This window comes from Acinonyx jubatus, chromosome E3 (genome assembly GCF_027475565.1).
Source record: "Acinonyx jubatus isolate Ajub_Pintada_27869175 chromosome E3, VMU_Ajub_asm_v1.0, whole genome shotgun sequence".
NCBI classification, from domain to species: domain Eukaryota; kingdom Metazoa; phylum Chordata; class Mammalia; order Carnivora; family Felidae; genus Acinonyx; species Acinonyx jubatus.
In genome coordinates, this window is record NC_069398.1 from 9,976,958 (window position 1) to 9,993,538 (window position 16,581).

At 39.2% G+C, this 16,581-nt stretch overlaps 1 long non-coding RNA gene across 4 annotated transcripts in view; it reads right to left on the reverse strand.

Moving 5' to 3' along the window:
- LOC106970553 (uncharacterized) overlaps positions 1–16,581 on the reverse strand; it is a 238,579-nt gene that overhangs the window by 100,251 nt on the left and 121,747 nt on the right. For all 4 annotated transcript variants that reach the window (XR_008294582.1, XR_008294580.1, XR_003415265.2 and 1 more), the window contains one exon: positions 15,850–15,936. This is a non-coding gene — a long non-coding RNA (uncharacterized LOC106970553). The remainder of the gene's footprint in view (positions 1–15,849; positions 15,937–16,581) is intronic.

A 16,581-nucleotide genomic window follows, 5' to 3' on the forward strand; every position in this document is an offset into this window, starting at 1 on the left:
AATATCAATACTACCCAAAGCAATCTACATATTCAATGCAATCCCTGTCAAAATAACATGAGCATTCTTCACAGAGCTAGAACAAACAATCCTCAAATTTGTATGGAACTAGAAAAGACCCCGAATAGCCAAAGCAATCTTGAAAAAGAAAACCAAAGCTGGAGGCATCACAATCCTGGACCTCAAGATGTATTACAAAGCTGTCATCATCAAGACAGTATGGTACTGGCACAAAAACAGACCCTCAGTTCATTGGAACAGAATGGAGAACCCAGAAATGGACTCACAATGTATTGCCAACTAATCTCTGACAAAGGAGGAAAGAATATCCAATGGAATAAAGACAGTCTCTTCAGCAAGTGGTGCTGGGAAAACTGGACAGCAACATGCAGAAAAATGAACTTGGAACACTTTCTTACACCATACACAAAAATAATCTCAACATGGATGAAAGACCTAAATGTAAGATAGGAAGCCATCAAAATCCTCGAGGAGGAAGCAGGCAAAAACCTCTTTGATCTTGACCACAGCAATTTCTTACTCAACACATCTCTGGAGGCAAGGGAAACAAAAGCAAAAATGAGCTATTGGGACCTCATCAAAATAAAAAGCTTCTGCACAGCAAAGGAAACAATCAGCAAAACTAAAAGGCAACCAACGAAACGGGCGAAGATATTTGCAAGTGACATATCAGATAAAGGGTTAGTATCCAAAATCTACAAAGAACTTATCTAACCCAACACCCAAAAAAAATGAATTATCCAGTGAAGAAATGGGCAAAAGACATGAACAGACATTTCTCCAAAGAAGACATCCAGATGGCCAACTGACAAATGAAAAATGCTCAACATCACTCATCATCCAGGAAATACAAATCAAAACCACAGTGAGATACCACCTCACACCTGTCAGAATGGCTAACATTAACAACTCAGGAAACAACAGATGTTGACGAGGATGCAGAGAAAGAGGATCTTTTTGGCACTGCTGGTGGGAATGCAAACTGGTGCAGCCACTCTGGAAAACAGTATGGAGGTTCCTCAAAATTTTTAAAATAGAACTACCCTATGACCCAGCAATTGCACTACTAGGTATTTATCCAAGGGATACAGGGATGCTGTTTCAAAGGGGCACATGCATCCCCATGTTTATAGCAGCACTATCAACAATAGCCAAAGTATGGAAAGAGCCCAAATGTCCATCGATGGATGAATGGATAAAGAAGTTGTGGTATATATACACAATGGAGTATTTACTTGACAATCAAAACGAATGAAATCTTGCTTTTTGCAGCTATGTGGATGGAACTAGAGGGTATTATGTTAAGCGCAATTAGAGAAAGACAAATAATCTATGACTTCACTCATATGAGGAATTTAAGACACAAAACAGATGAACATAAGGGAAAGGAAGTAAAAATAAGGTAAAAACAAGGAAGGGGACAAAACATAAGAGACCCTTAAATACAGAGAACAAACTGAGGGTTGCTGGAGGGGTTGTGGGAGGGGGGATGGACCGAATGGCTAAGGGGTATTAAGGAAGACACCTGCTGGGATGAGCACTGGGTGTCATACATAGGGGATGAATCACTGATAACTACTTCTGAAATCATTATTACACTATAAGCTAACTAACTTGGATGTAAATTTTAAAAAAATATTTATGTACTTTATCATATGAGTGCTATGTTTCAATAAAGAGTTTAAAATGCAAGAAAAGAGGGTGTCTAGGTGGTTCGGTCTGTTGAATGTCCAACTCTTTTATTTAAAATTTTTTCTTTAATGTTTATTTATTTTTGAGAGACCGAGTGTGAGCCAGGGAGGGGCAGAGAGAGAGAGGGAGACAGAGAATCTGAAGCAGGCCCCAGGTTCTAAGCTATCAGCACAGAGTCCGATGTGGGCCCAAACTCACGAACCACGAGATCTTGACCTGAGCAGAAGTCGGATGCTTAACCTACTGAGCCACCCAGGCACCCCAAGTGTCTGATTTTTGATTTTGGCTCAGGTCACGATCCCAGAGCTGCAGGATCGAGCCCTGTGACGGGCTCCACAGTGAGCATGGAGCCTGCTTAGGATTGTCTCTCCCCCACCCCTCAAATAATAAATACATAAATAAAATGCCAGAAAAAGGAGAGAAAGCAAATACACCAAAATGTTCACACTGGCTCTTTGGCTGATAGAATTAAGAAGAAATTAAAACCCCTTCATCACGAGTTTCTGCATTTTCTAAACTTGCCCCCCAAAAGTGTATTTGTCAGAAAGCAAAAATAATAAGTTATTCTTAAGAAGGTAAATATATCACACAGCAATGCGCCAACTCCACATTGATATCAGACCCTGGGCACTTTGCATGCAAAACTGGTTTCATGAACTGTCTGAGCCACAGAAACATTACTCTTTGTCCTGGTTTTTCCCAATTCATCACAATCCTAAAGCAATAACAGCATTGACAGTATAGTTGAGTAACTCTCCCGATGGTAATGTTCTCTAGAAATTAAAACTTGAGTCTGTAATTTGGAAGGCCAAAGCTATGGTACTTTTAAGTATGTAGGCCCCCTGTATATTATTCCTCACAAAGTATCAACAACACCTCAAATCAACCACAATTATAGACCTGTAAATGCAAAGCCATTATTATGTCTCTGGGCAAATACCTCAATCGTACTTTCATTTTAATAGTTTTCTGATACTGAAGTTGCTAATGCTTTCATTGCCCCTTAATGACTATTCTTAGCAAACAAATTTTGTGCCTTACAATTAGTGATTTTCTTCCTAATTATGGCTTTTTTCAATTTTCACATGAGATGACAAAAAATTCATGTTTTGCCCAAGAACTAGCTTATTAGTTAATGAAAATTTGTCTAATAACAGTCTTTTAGATACCCTGTCAAAATCAAAAGCGGCATTCAAAGAAGAGAGAGGTTGCTTTCATATTAACATTCAAAATTAATTTCTGGGTAGGGGTTGGGAGTGAGATGTAGGAGGCATAATTTCTTCCAGAAAGATTAAAATAGATATTCTTTCTGGAGTCTATAGAATTTAAAATTATTCAATATTTCTCTCTCTCCCCCACCCTCCCCCACCGGATCCTTCCCTTTCTCTCTCCCTGCCCCTCTCTCTCCCTGCCTCTCTTTCTTTCTGTCTCTCTCTCTCTCTCTCTGTCTTCCCACCCCCTCATTTATACCTTTTCTTTCGCCTGTGATATATACCCAGCCCTTGGAATTCAAGTTGGTGAATGGGAAAGGATTAATCTCTCGAGTTAGGGTCTGATAATTTCAGTATCGCTATATAAACAACTAATTCTCCACCCAGAATTAGATTATTCAATTTCACTTCGACTCCCATCCACACATCCACCAACACCCCCACCAGCCCACTTCCCACCTTATCCCCCGCCACCACCCCCATCCTGGATGCATTTGGTAACGCAACAATGCTTTTGCGAGCAAGGACACATTATCCTAGGACAAATTTCCTACCTGTTCTTTGGTTTTTGAACCATAAATATGGCATGCTGGGAACGGAACAGAATCTAATATTGTCCCCCAAACAAGCATCCCTATTCTCTCTGGCAGACGCAGTCTGGTTCACTTGGCTGGGTTTGTTAATAATATGGAGGGAAAGCGAACTTTATCAAAAAGTAGTGACTCATTTTTCTCATCCAGTAAAATCCATAAAAGATTTAGGCACGACCCAAACAATTTACATCTTAAATATTCATGCCCTAGTCCCAGCCCTGAAATGACATTTAAATACGTCTGGGGAATTTGTTGTGCGCTAACTGTCGTGGCCCTCTTCAGAGAGCTTCAAAGACTGGGAGAGAGAGAGAGGAATATTGAGACCTGTTTTTCATTTCAGAGATTTACAAGGGAGCAAATGAAATTCGCTCCTGCTCTCAGACGCCCCTCCTGGGAGGGGAAACATTGTCCGAATCCAGTAAATAAGGCCCTCTGTGTCAGCAAAGGCTGTGGTGGATGAAATTAATGTTCAAATGATCCTGAAGTTTCTCAGATGGGTTCTTTTAAAGCAGGGTTTCTCAACCTCAGAACTACTGGCCTTCAGGGCTGGATAATTTTATTGTGTGAGCTGTCTGATCACTGTAGGATGCTTGGGAGCACCCCTGGCCTTCACCCATTTGAGGCCAGCAGCATCCCCCAAGATGTGACAAGCCACAGTGTCTCCAGGCATTGCCCAACGTTCCGGTGGAGAATGGGAAGGGAAGAGGTAAGAAGGAGGACAAAATCTCCGTTGGTTGAGAACCACTGTTTTAAAGACAAAGAGGTCTTTTGTCCCTGCTTTATCCTAAACTCAATGAGTTAACTTGTTTCTTTCCAACTTTTATTCCTTCCAGCATTAAAAAAAATAATAATAAATCAAGACGTAATTGACATATAATACTATGTAGGTTTGAGGCTTACACCATGTTAATCTGATACATATATATTGTTACATCGTCTCACATAGTTATTTCTTTTTTGTGGTGAGAACTATTAAGAGCCAGTCTGTTAGCAACTTTGAAGTCTGTAATACAGTATTTTTTTAAAAAAATGTTTATTTGTTTTTGAGAGAGACAGACAGAGAGCAGGGGAGGGGCAGAGAGAGAGGGAGACACAGAAACCAAAGCAGGCTCCAGGCTCTGAGCTGTCAGCACAGAGCCCCATGCGGGGCTCGAACCCACGAACTGTGAGATCATGACCTGAGCCAAAGTCAGACGCTTCAATGACATAACCACCCAGGCACCCCTATAATACAGTATTGTTGACTCTAATCGCTATGTGATGCGTTTGACTTCCAGCACTTATTTACTCACTAGTTCCAAGTTTGTACCCTTAAACACATCCCCAATTCCCGTAGCCCCCAATGCCTGGTAACCACCATTCTACTCTCTTTAGGCTTTTTCACCTTCCACGTACAGCACTTGTCTTTATCTGACTTATCTCACCATAATGCCCTCAAGTTTCAGCCATGTTGGTTGCAAATGTCAAGATTTTCTTTCTCACAGCTGAATAATATTCCATTGTACATAGGTACATCTTGGACTGTTACTGAAGTATGTAACATGCATTCAGAAAAGTACATGAATCTCAAGAGTACAGCCCAATGAACTGTCAAAAAGGGAACATATCTGTGCGAACAGAACCCTCCCTGAACACCTACGCATCAGCTGATGGAAGAATGGATAAAGAAAATGTGGTATATACATACCACAGAATATTATTCAGCCTTTAAAAAAAAAATCAGGAAATCCTGCCATTGAAACAACAGGGAAATATCTGGAGGGCATTATGCTGAGTGAAATATGCCAGACAAGGACAAGAAGTAACTACACAGTATCACTTCTATATGGAAACTAAAAAAAAAAAAAAAAAAAAAAAAAAAAAAGTGGTTGCCGGGGGCTGAGATATGGGGGAAACAGGGAGAAGGGGGTAAAAGTTGCAGCTATAACCTATAACCTGAATAAGGTCTGAGTATTTATGTAAAACATGGCGACTATGGTTGGCAAGAGGGTAGTATATAATTGATATTTGAGGAAGTAGAACTTGAATGCTCTCCACAACAACTCTCTTCATGATGTATACAAACAGAAAACCATTACAATGTACCCTTTAAATATTTTACGCTTTTATTTGTCAATTACACTTCAATTAAACAATTTAGAAATTCAGGGGCTGCTGGGTGGCCTAGTCAGTTAAAGCTTCTGACTTTTGGTTTCAGCACAGGTCATGATCACGCGGTTCCTGAGTTTGAGCCCTGCATCAGGCTGAGCACTGACAGTCTTCTCTCTCTCCCCCTCTCTCTGTCCCTTCTCTGCTCATGCTCTCACTCTTTCCCTCCCCCAAAAACAAATAATTTTTTTTAATTTAGAAATTAAAGCGTAACACCTCCACTCCCTCTCTGCTTTCCTTATCTCCCTCCCTTGCTTAATCATCTCCCTTGAACTTATCACCTTCCAACATACCTTCCTTTTTTACTTTGCTTAATGTCTAAATCTCCCCACTAGAATACAAATGAGTCAAACAGCCACCCAATTCCGGTGCTTTTCCCACCACACCATGTTCCATGCCTATTCCTGATTCTCCCAGGGCAGAGACTTTGCCCATTTTGTTTACTGCTCTCTCCCTTGCACCCAGAATATGACCTAGAATACAATAGGTGTTCAATAAACATATGGTAAGTATCTGTGTCTCCTGCTTGGCCTTGTCTCCTCCCACAGCAGAAATTCTGCAAAGAAAAACACAATTTTCTCTTCTACTTTCTGGGTCCTACAAGCAGCACAAAAAAAAAAAAAAAAAAAAAAAAAAAGCCCTTTTGTTCCAGCAGGGCCCAAAAAGTACTGAGACCATCATCTTCCCCAGCAGGCAGAGTCAGGCTGACAACTGTGCAGACAGGCCAGGAATGACGTCTAACAAGGCAGTTGAGGCCAACTGGCCTTCAATGAATGAGATAAAAATCAGTGGGACAGCCAGCGGGGCTCATCCTGAATTACACAATTTGTTATTGCAAAGTGGGAGTCTGTTTCTCCAAAAGGAAAACAGTCTGGAAAATGAGCAGGCCCGTGGACTGAGGAGTATTATCCCAACAGGGGCAAATACCATTCACGCAGCAATGAGCTCTCCCAGCTTTTGAACCACCTGTTGGACAGGACAAAAGACCAAAGCCCGCAGACCACACTGGATGTACCTTGCTCATGGGCTTTCAAAGTTGAAAAGTTGTGTGCTGTATTTTTTTTTCAGCCAACCATCAAGGTGTCTTTCATTTGCAGCATGATGCAAATTTCACCTCACAGTTCTCTTGACGCTTTAGAAACCTCTCTCCGCCATCAGTCTCCCAAGGGTTCATGGATATTGAGTGTAGTCTACCACAAAAAGACATCTTTACCCTCATGAGAAAAGGGACTCTTATCCGTACTCTGTATGACCTACTCTAATTGGAATTTCTACGGACTCTCCTTCATTCTCTGCCCTGGTGGAATCAGGGCATGGCATTTAATATGATGTGCAAGAATTCCTCCCAGCCCTGGCCTTTTTATCTCATCATTAGACCTTTGCAAGTCAACTAACCTCTCTGGACCTTGGTTTAACTAAACACGTATTACTGCAGTAACGAGAGAGAAATGGTATCAGTTGAAGACAGAGCCAGAATTCAAACCCAGCTCTTGAGGCCCTAAATCCTGTGATCTCAACCCCTACATTACATCTCTTCCTGTGTTCATCTTGGCAAGCTGGTTCTCCCTTCCTCTCTAAAATTTGAGTTTCTCTTCTCTCAGACGACAGACTTTCCCCCCCCCCCCCAAGTTATATGGACGGTTTTGACAAAGTAACACATTTTCTTCTTTGATATCATCTGAAATAATCACAGTCACTACTGTGTATCATGCTTCTGATAAGAAAAAAAAAAAGGCAAGTGTAAACATTATGTCTTTCCAAGACTCAATTTACACAAGTTACATATTAGATGAAGCAGGCCCAAGAAGGCATTGTGTCTGGAGAAGACTAAGGCGATGTAAGCATCAGAAAACAGCCCAAGCACAGCTTGGAAAGCTTTAAAAATGGGATGTAGCGGCCAGGGGGTGGGGAGTGTAGACTATGGAACATTCTCCTCTTTTACAATGTCGCTATTTTCTGGTTTAATTAGAATCAGATAGTGTGCAATATAATCATCACCTGATAACATAATTCCGTCAAACATGGAAGAGTAATATTCAAGTGACTGAAGCATGAACATAATTCACCTCAAGCAAGGGAGAGAAATTGGATTAGCAAAATGCCGCCAGATTCACTAATTAATTTGCTATATTATGCATGACAGGAAACAGCATAGAACAGAAAAAAAGCCTGATTTTTCTGAGTTTGGGAGGTAGCGCTGGACGTGCTTCCCCATAATTTATTTCTGCAAGGGGTTAATGATTTGATCAAGGGTTGGCTAAAAGGGGATTCCACAGGGTAGAACGAGAACCAAGCAATGAGCTGGTGGAGCCAGTGTACTTATCCACTTAGCAGATGTCAGAATCACTCTGCTTCTTCATTTAAAGGACTCCCTCCTCTGCCGAAGCACTCATCTGTACCCTGCTTCTCTACAAACCCAAGAAATGGGCAAATTAGCAGGCGTGTCCCTTGACCAATTCGGTGTCAGTACAAGTTGACAGTCTCAACTCTGTTGCATTTCCTCATCTCCTGTCAATGACTGGATTTCTAACGAAGGCAAACAAATAATATCAAATTCTTGCTGTCTTCCCTTGAAGGGACAGACTCTCACAAGGTTGAAATTTTCATTACATCCTTCATCCAACATGTTGATAATGATTTGGATTGAGATCAATAGCAGATGCCTTCAAATTATTTATTTATAACCATTTCACATAGTGTTTAAGATTTAAAAAAAATTTTTTAACATCTATTCATATTTTGAGAGGACAGAGCATGAGCAGGGAAGGGGCAGAGAGAAGGAGACACAGAATCCAAAGCAGGTCCCAGGCTCTGAGCTGTCAGCACAGAGCCTGACGCGGGGCTTGAACTCATGAACTGCGAGATCGTGACCTGAGCTGAAGTCGGATGCTCAACCAACTGAGACACCCAAGCACCCCGCATAGTGTTTAAGATTTTAAACACTGGATTCTGACAAACCTGGGCTCAAATCTTCTCTCTGCCACTGCATCATCTTGGTCAGGTCACTCATAAGTCATTCTGAGCTTCAATATTCTCATTTGTACACTGGAAGTGTGATAAGTATATTCACTGCATTAATGAGATAATACTCATCAGGGACTTTGTTGATTAACTGGCCACTTTGTCATTCTGCCATATTGCTGTTTCTGCTGCTTGACACCAAGATGAAAGTGGAATGAACTGGGTACTGCTGGCCTCCACTGAAAACCCCACTAGCACTATTACTCTCCAAAAATGGGATAAGCCCTTCTTCTTTTGTTTGCCATAGCTCAGCACAGACCACTTTGAGAATTTACAAACTTTGGTGTAATGAAAAGAAAGCAGAACACCAAGACTAACTCCCAACTAGTCAGAGGCTGTATTGTAATTCAACCACATCAATAATGACATTAAATGTAAATGGTCAAAATATACACATGAAGAGACAGGGATTGACAGATAGGATTTTAAAAGGGAAGACACAAATATATGCTGTCCATAAGGAACCTATAAAGACATAGAAAGGTTAAAAGCAAAAGAATTTAAAAAATATATACAATGCCAGAACTATTCAAAACTATATGTCAATCATGTGTGTGTACTTAACAGAAAAGCTTCAAAACACATGAGGCAAAAACTGAAGGAACTGAAAAGAGAAATAGAGAAATCTACAAGTGCACTTGGAAACTTTGCAGTTTCTCTCTCCACAATTGATACAACAAGTAGAAAGACAATCAGTATGAATATACAAAACTATCAACAAAGTTAATGTGACTAACATAGAATATTCCATTCCACAACAGAATATGCATTCTTTTCATGTTCATATGGGCCATTCAACAAGATATTCTGATATTCTGGGCTATACAACAAACTTTATCAAATTGAAATGATACAAATTATGTTCTGTGAACATGACAGGATTGAACTAGAAATCAGTAACATAAAGACATCTGAAAAATTTCCAAATACTTGGAAATTAAACATCATTCTAAATAGTCTTTGAATCAAAAAGGAAGGTATACGTAAAACTCAGGAATTATTTTGTGGGAATGCAAGCTGGTGCAACCACTCTGGAAAACAGTGTGGAGGTTTCTCAAAAAACTGAAAATAGAACTACCCTAGGACCCAGCAATTGCACTACTAGGTATTTATCCAAGGGACACACGTGTGCTGCACCCCCATGTTTATAGCAGCACTATCAACAATATCCAAAGTATGGAAAGAGCCCAAATGTCCATCGATGGATGAATGGATAAAGAAAATGTGGTATATATATACGATGAAGTATTACTCAGCAATCAAAAAGAATGAAATCTTGCCGGGGCACCTGGGTGGCTCAGTCGGTTAAGCGTCCGACTTTGGCTCAGGTCACAATCTCATGGTTTGTGGGTTCAAGCTCCACATCAGGCTCTGTGCTGACAGCTCAGAGCCTGGAGCCTGTTTCAGATTCTTTGTCTCCCTCTCTCTCTGCCCCTCCCCCACTTGTGTTCTGTCTCCCTCTGTCTCAAAAATAAATAAAAATTAAAAAAAATTTTTTTAAAGAATAAAATCTTGCCACTTGCAACCATGTGGATGGAACTAGAGGGTATCATGCTAAGCGAAATTAGTCAGAGAAAGACAAATATCATATGACTTCACTCATATGAGGACTTTAAGAGACAGAACAGATGAACCTAAGGGAAGGGAAACAAAAATAATATAAAAACAGGGAGGGGGACAAAACAGAAGAGACTCATAAATATGGGGAACAAACTGAGGGTTACTGGAAGGGTTGAGGGAGGGGGGATGGGCTCAATGGAAAGGGGGCATTAAGGAATCTCCTCCTGAAATCATTGTTGCACTATATGCTAACTAATTTGGATGTAAATTTTAAAAAATAAAAAATAAAATTAAAAAAAGAAATAATATGGGCAGTTTGATTTCTAGCTAGTAATTTTGCCAAGTTTTTACTTATTATTATCATTTGTTATTATTTGTTATTATCATTTGGTAATCTGTTCTTTCTTAAGTAATCTGATTACTCTAGTAATTTGATTACTCTAGTAATCTGTTGTTTCTTAATATATTAAGTTATTTAAAATTTTTTAGAGGGGCTGAATATTCAAAGATACACTCTTGGTCTCTCTTTTTTCAAATAAATTGTAATACTCTAATTGCTTATTTTAAAAGTTTGGGTTTTGCTATTGGGATTACATCAAAATAAAAAGCTTTTTCACAGTTAAAGAAACCATCAACAAAACAAAAAGCCCACTGAATGAGAAAAGGTATTTGTAAATGATACGTATGTTAAGGGGTTAATATCCAAAATATGTAAAGAACTTACACAAAGAACACCAAAAAAAAAATACAATTAAAAAATGGACAGAAGCCATGAGCAGGACATTTTTCCAAAGAAGACATACAGATGGCTAACAGACACATGGAGAGATATACTCAACATCACCAATCACCAGGGAAATGCAAATCAAAACCACAGTGAGATATCACCTTACATCTCTCATAATGGCTAGAATCAACAAGAAAGAACAAGTGTTTGGCAAATACATGGAGAAAAAGGAACGCTCATGCACTGTTGGTGGGAATGCAAACTGGTGTATCCACTGTGAAAACAGTAAGGAGGTTCCTCAAAAAATTAAAGATAGAATTACCATATGACCCAGTAAATTCCACTATTATTTACCCAAAGAAACTAAAAACGTTAATTTGAAAAGATACATGCACCCCTGTGTTTATTGCAGCATTATTCGCAATAGCCAGATAGCTATGGAAGCAATCCAAGTGTCTGTACATAGATGAATGGATAAAGACGATGTGGTAAATATATATATGTAATGAAATATTACTCATTCACAGAACAGAATGAGTCTTGCCATTGCAACAACATGGATGGATCTACATATAGAATGGATCAAATATAGAATTTAAGAAACAAAAGAAATGAACAAAGAAAAAAAAGAGACAAACAACACAGACTCTTAAATATAGAAAACAAACTGGTGTTTGCCAGGGGGGATGGGCGAATGAGTGAAACTGGTGTAGGGGATTAAGAGTACACTTACTGTGATGAGCACTGAACAATGCATAGAATTGTTCAATCACTGTACTGTATACTTGAAACTAATATACCACTGTATATTAATTATTATACTGGAATTTAAAATAATAAAGATTAAATATAAATAATAATAATAAATAAGTAATAATAATAAATAAAGATTATTGGGTGGCTCAGTTGGTTAAGCATCTGACTTCGGCTCAAGTCATGATATCGCAGTTCATGAGTTCAAGCCCTGTGTCGGGCTCTGTGCTGACAGCTCAGAGCCTGGAGCCTGCTTCAGATTCTGTGTCTCCCTCCCTCTCTCTCTGCCTCTCCCCGGCTTGCTCTCTCTCTCTCTCTCTCAAAAATAAATAAAAATATTTTTAAAATACAAAAATAAATAAAATAAAATAAAAGGTGACTCATCAAAATTTGTGGGACATAGATAAAACAGTGTTTAGAGGGAAACCTACATCATTAAATATTTATGTTAGAAAATAAGAAAGGTCTCAAATCATGGTCTAAGCTTAAACCTTAAGAAACTAGAAAAAAAAAAAGAAGAAATTAGGTCCAAGACAATCAGAAGGAAGGAAATACTAAAGATAAATGCAGATCAATAAAATTGAAAACAGAAAAGCAAGAGGGAAAAAAAAAAAATCAATAAAACCCAAATGTAGTTCTCTAAAAAGATCAATAAATCTAATAAACCCTAGACGGACTTACTGAGGAAAAAAATGACAGAAAAGACATAACTTCTCAGTAACAGGAATCAAAGAGGTGACAGCACTACAGATACTATAGACAGTAAGGTGATTGTAAGGGAATATTATAAACAACTTTACGCCAAAATATTCAACCACTTAGATGAATTGGACAAATTCCTTCAACAACACAAGCTCCAAAGCTCACTATACAAAAATCAATTGTATTCTATATGACAGTAATGAACAATCTGAAAGTGAAATTAAGATAGTTCCATTCACAGTAGCATCAGAAAGAATAAATACTTGGGAATAAATGTCACCAAGTATAATACTTATACACTGAGAACTATAATACATTGCTGACAAACATTTATTTATTTTTAAAAATTTTTTAACATTTATTTATTATTGAGAGACAGAGAGAAACAGAGCATGAGCATGGGAGGGGCAGAGAGAGGGGGAGACACAGAATCCTAAGCAGGCTCCAGGCTCTGAGCTGTCAGCACAGAGCCCAACGTGGGACTCAAACTCACAAACAGTGAGATAATGACCAGAGCCGAAGTCAGACGCCCAACTGACTGAGTTGGGCCCCATACATTGATGACAAACATTTAAAAGTATCTAAATAAATGGAGAGGAATTCCATGTTCATGAATTGAAAGACCCAGTATTATGGTCATTTTCTCCAAATTGGTCTATAGATTCAACATCATTCCTATCAAATCCCAGGAGACTTTTATTTTTTTCAGAAAGCTGATACTAAAATTTAAATGAAAAAGCAAAAAGTCCAGTAGAGCCAAAACAACTTTGTGAAAAAAAAGAACAAAGATCAAAGACTTGAACTTCCCAATTTCAAAACTTATGAGCATTTATGAGATAGCACCAGAAGACATGAAACACCTAGCAAAAAAAACACAGAATAAGTGCAAGAGCTGTATGCTGAAAATTAGAAATGCTGAGGACAGAAATCAAAGATAACCTGAGTAAACAGAAACATATCTACTCTGCTCACGGACTGAAAGACTCAACATTGTTAAGTTGCCGATTCTTCTCAAGTGTAAATTTAATGCACCTTCAATCAAACTCCCAACAGGATTTTTTTTTTTTTGCAGAAATCAACAACCTACTTCTAAAATTTTTATCGAAAGGCATAGGAACTAGCATAGCAAAAGCAATTTTTACAAAGGTGGACAAAGTTGGAGGACTCAAGGTACCTGATTTCAAGACTTACTATAAAGCCAGAGTAATTAAAACTAGAATGGTATTGGTGAAGAGATAAACACATAGATCAATAGAACAGGATAGGGAATCCAGAAATAGACCCACACAAATATGGTCAACTCCTTTTCCACAAAGGCACAAAAGCAATTCAATGGTACTAGAATAATTATTGGACACCCATATGCAAAATAATGAATCTCGACCTATATGCTACATCATGTGCAATAATTATCTCAAAAGGGATCATAGACCTAAATATAAAACCTAAAATTATAAAACTTCTAGAAGAAAACATGGCAGAAAAATCTCTGTAATCTTGGGTTAAGCAAAGATATTTTTAAATGACCTTTTTTTAAAATTAATTAATTTTGAGAAAGAGAGAGAGCATGTGCAGGAAAGAGGCAGACAGAGACGGAGAGAGAGAGAATCTCAAGCAGGCTCTGTACCACCTGTCAATGTGGAACCCATCAGCGCGGAGCCGGACATGGGGCTTGAACTCACAAACTGGGAGATCAGGACCTGGGCTGAAATCAAGAGTCAGACACTTAAAGGGCTGAGCCATTCCGGTGCCCCAAGCAAAGATATTTTAGGTATGATACCAAAAGCATAATCCATGAGTAACAAACATTAACAGACCTAACTTGACCAATATTTTAAGATTCTCTTCAACAGACATTGCTAAGAGAATAAAAAGGCAGGCCACAGAATGGGAGAAAATACATGTAAAATCCATATCTGATATCTAAACATACACCAAGAATACATAGAGAACACTTATAACTCAATAAGAAACAACTCAGTAAAAATGGGCCTAAGATATGAACAAGCACTTCACCAAAAAAAAAAAAAAAAAAAAAAAAAAAAAGGGAACGGCAAATTAGCACCCAAAAAGAAGCTCAGTGCCATTAGCCACGAACTAAAACCACAAGACACCGTTACCCACCCATTAGAAAGGCTTTTCTTCTTTTTAAATGACAATACTAGATGTTGGCAAGGATGTAAAGCAGCCGGAACACTTATACATTTCAAGTGGAATGCAATATGTACAGCCACTTTGGAAAGCATTTTGGAAGTTTCTTATAAAGTCCAGTAGACACTTATCATATGATTCAGCAACTGTGCTCCTAGACATTTACCAAATGAAGTAAAAGTGCATGTTTACACAAAATGCTGTCTGAGAATATTCTGGCAACGTTTTCACAGAGACCCGAACTTGGAAACAACCTAAATATCTTTAGGCTGATGAATGGGTGAACAAGTTGCTATGCCCATACAATGCACTAAGTCTCAGCAATGAAATTAAAGAACCATTTATACAAGCAACAACTTTCCGAATCTCAAATACTAAGTGAAAGAATGCCATGTGTTGTATAATTCTACTTAAGTGATAGCCTGGAAAAGGAAATACTACCCAGACGGAAGGCAGATCAGTGTTTGCCAGAAGCAGAGGGTAGAGAGGGACTGACTACAAAGACACAAGGGACAATCTGGAGGGATGTCTGAAATGTTCCATATCTTACTTGATCGCCACTGGATGTGTTGCCAAAACTCACCCAAAAAAACAACGTCAGAGGACCAACACTTCCTGACTTCAAAAGACATAAAATAAGGTATGACTTCAAAAGACATAAAAAGACTACGAAAAGCCATAAAATATGACATATCTTAAAAAGGTTGAGAGGCGCTTAGGTGGCTTAGTCAGCTGAGTATCTCACTCTAGATTTCAGCTCAGGTCATGATCCCAGGTCATGAGATCAAGACCTGATCGAGCTTAGCATGGTGGAGCCTGCTTAAGAGTCTCTGTCTGTCTGTCTCTCCCGCTCTGCGCCTCCCCTGCTCATGCTCTCTCTCTCTAAAAAAATAAAAATAAAAATAAAAAAGGTTTGAATTTTACAGTATATGAATTTTATCTCAAAAGAAAAAAAAGACTGAACTTTACCATGTATAAACTCTATCTCAGTATTTTTTTTTAATGTGATGTCCATTTCTCATTGTACAAAGTAGCATCTAGAACCACGTCTGGCCCATAATAGATACTTAACAAATATTTGTTCAGTGTACATAGTCATTATTATAAGAACTGACTTCTCGTCGTCGTAGACGCGACTGTTTTTGTCTGCTCAGCTCCTCACACCCCACGCTCCTTCTGGTAACAGTGATAATCCAGCCGTCACGAGAACACCCATGCACCTTCGTCTTTCCTCAGGATTTTTCCCACCTGAAATGAGTGATACAGGTACCTTTTTCCTTTCTGGTCCCAGAATGTGTGCCGGGTCAGCTTGAATGGTCGTCTCCTTCCGGCAGAGAAGTGGGCCCGTGGCCTGAGGCTGCCGAGAAGAGGAGAAGCAGAAATGAGAGAGAAGAGGAAAAGAATCTACGGGGTTGACCCCTTGGACCCAGTTGTCCCGGGGCCACACCCACCCCTGTACTTTCCTAGGTGGGGTTACCTGAGTCAGCTAGTTTCCCCCCCCTTAAATAAAACTAGTTTCTATCACCTGCTAAGATTGCGAAAACCAGTCCTAACATTAATAGTGAACGTTAAGAGCCAACGGTTACGAAATGTTACTCTCCACCAGGCACATTTTACGCACTTACCTCAGTCAACCTTCACCACACAACCCTGTGGGTTAGGCACTCCTTTTACCCAAATGATAGAAAGGAGAGAACTTCGGAACCTCACAGAGGTCCAGCACTTTGTCAAGGTTTCACAATGTGCACCCTTGGTGGAGCCAGTATCCCTGTGGCATAGACACCGTTTATTTTCTATACTTTAAGCTGTTTAAGGGGAAAATTAGGAACTTTGAAATCGGCTTACAGGCAGTGCTTCTGGGCTGTGGCTGCACAAGAGAACCACCTGTGACACTTTAAAAGCAATCCCATCAGTCAGGCCACACCCCGTGATCAAGCAAATGCAAGTCTTCTGGTTAGGGTCCCAAGTGTCGGTATTTTTTTTTCCCCAAGCTCCCTGGTGA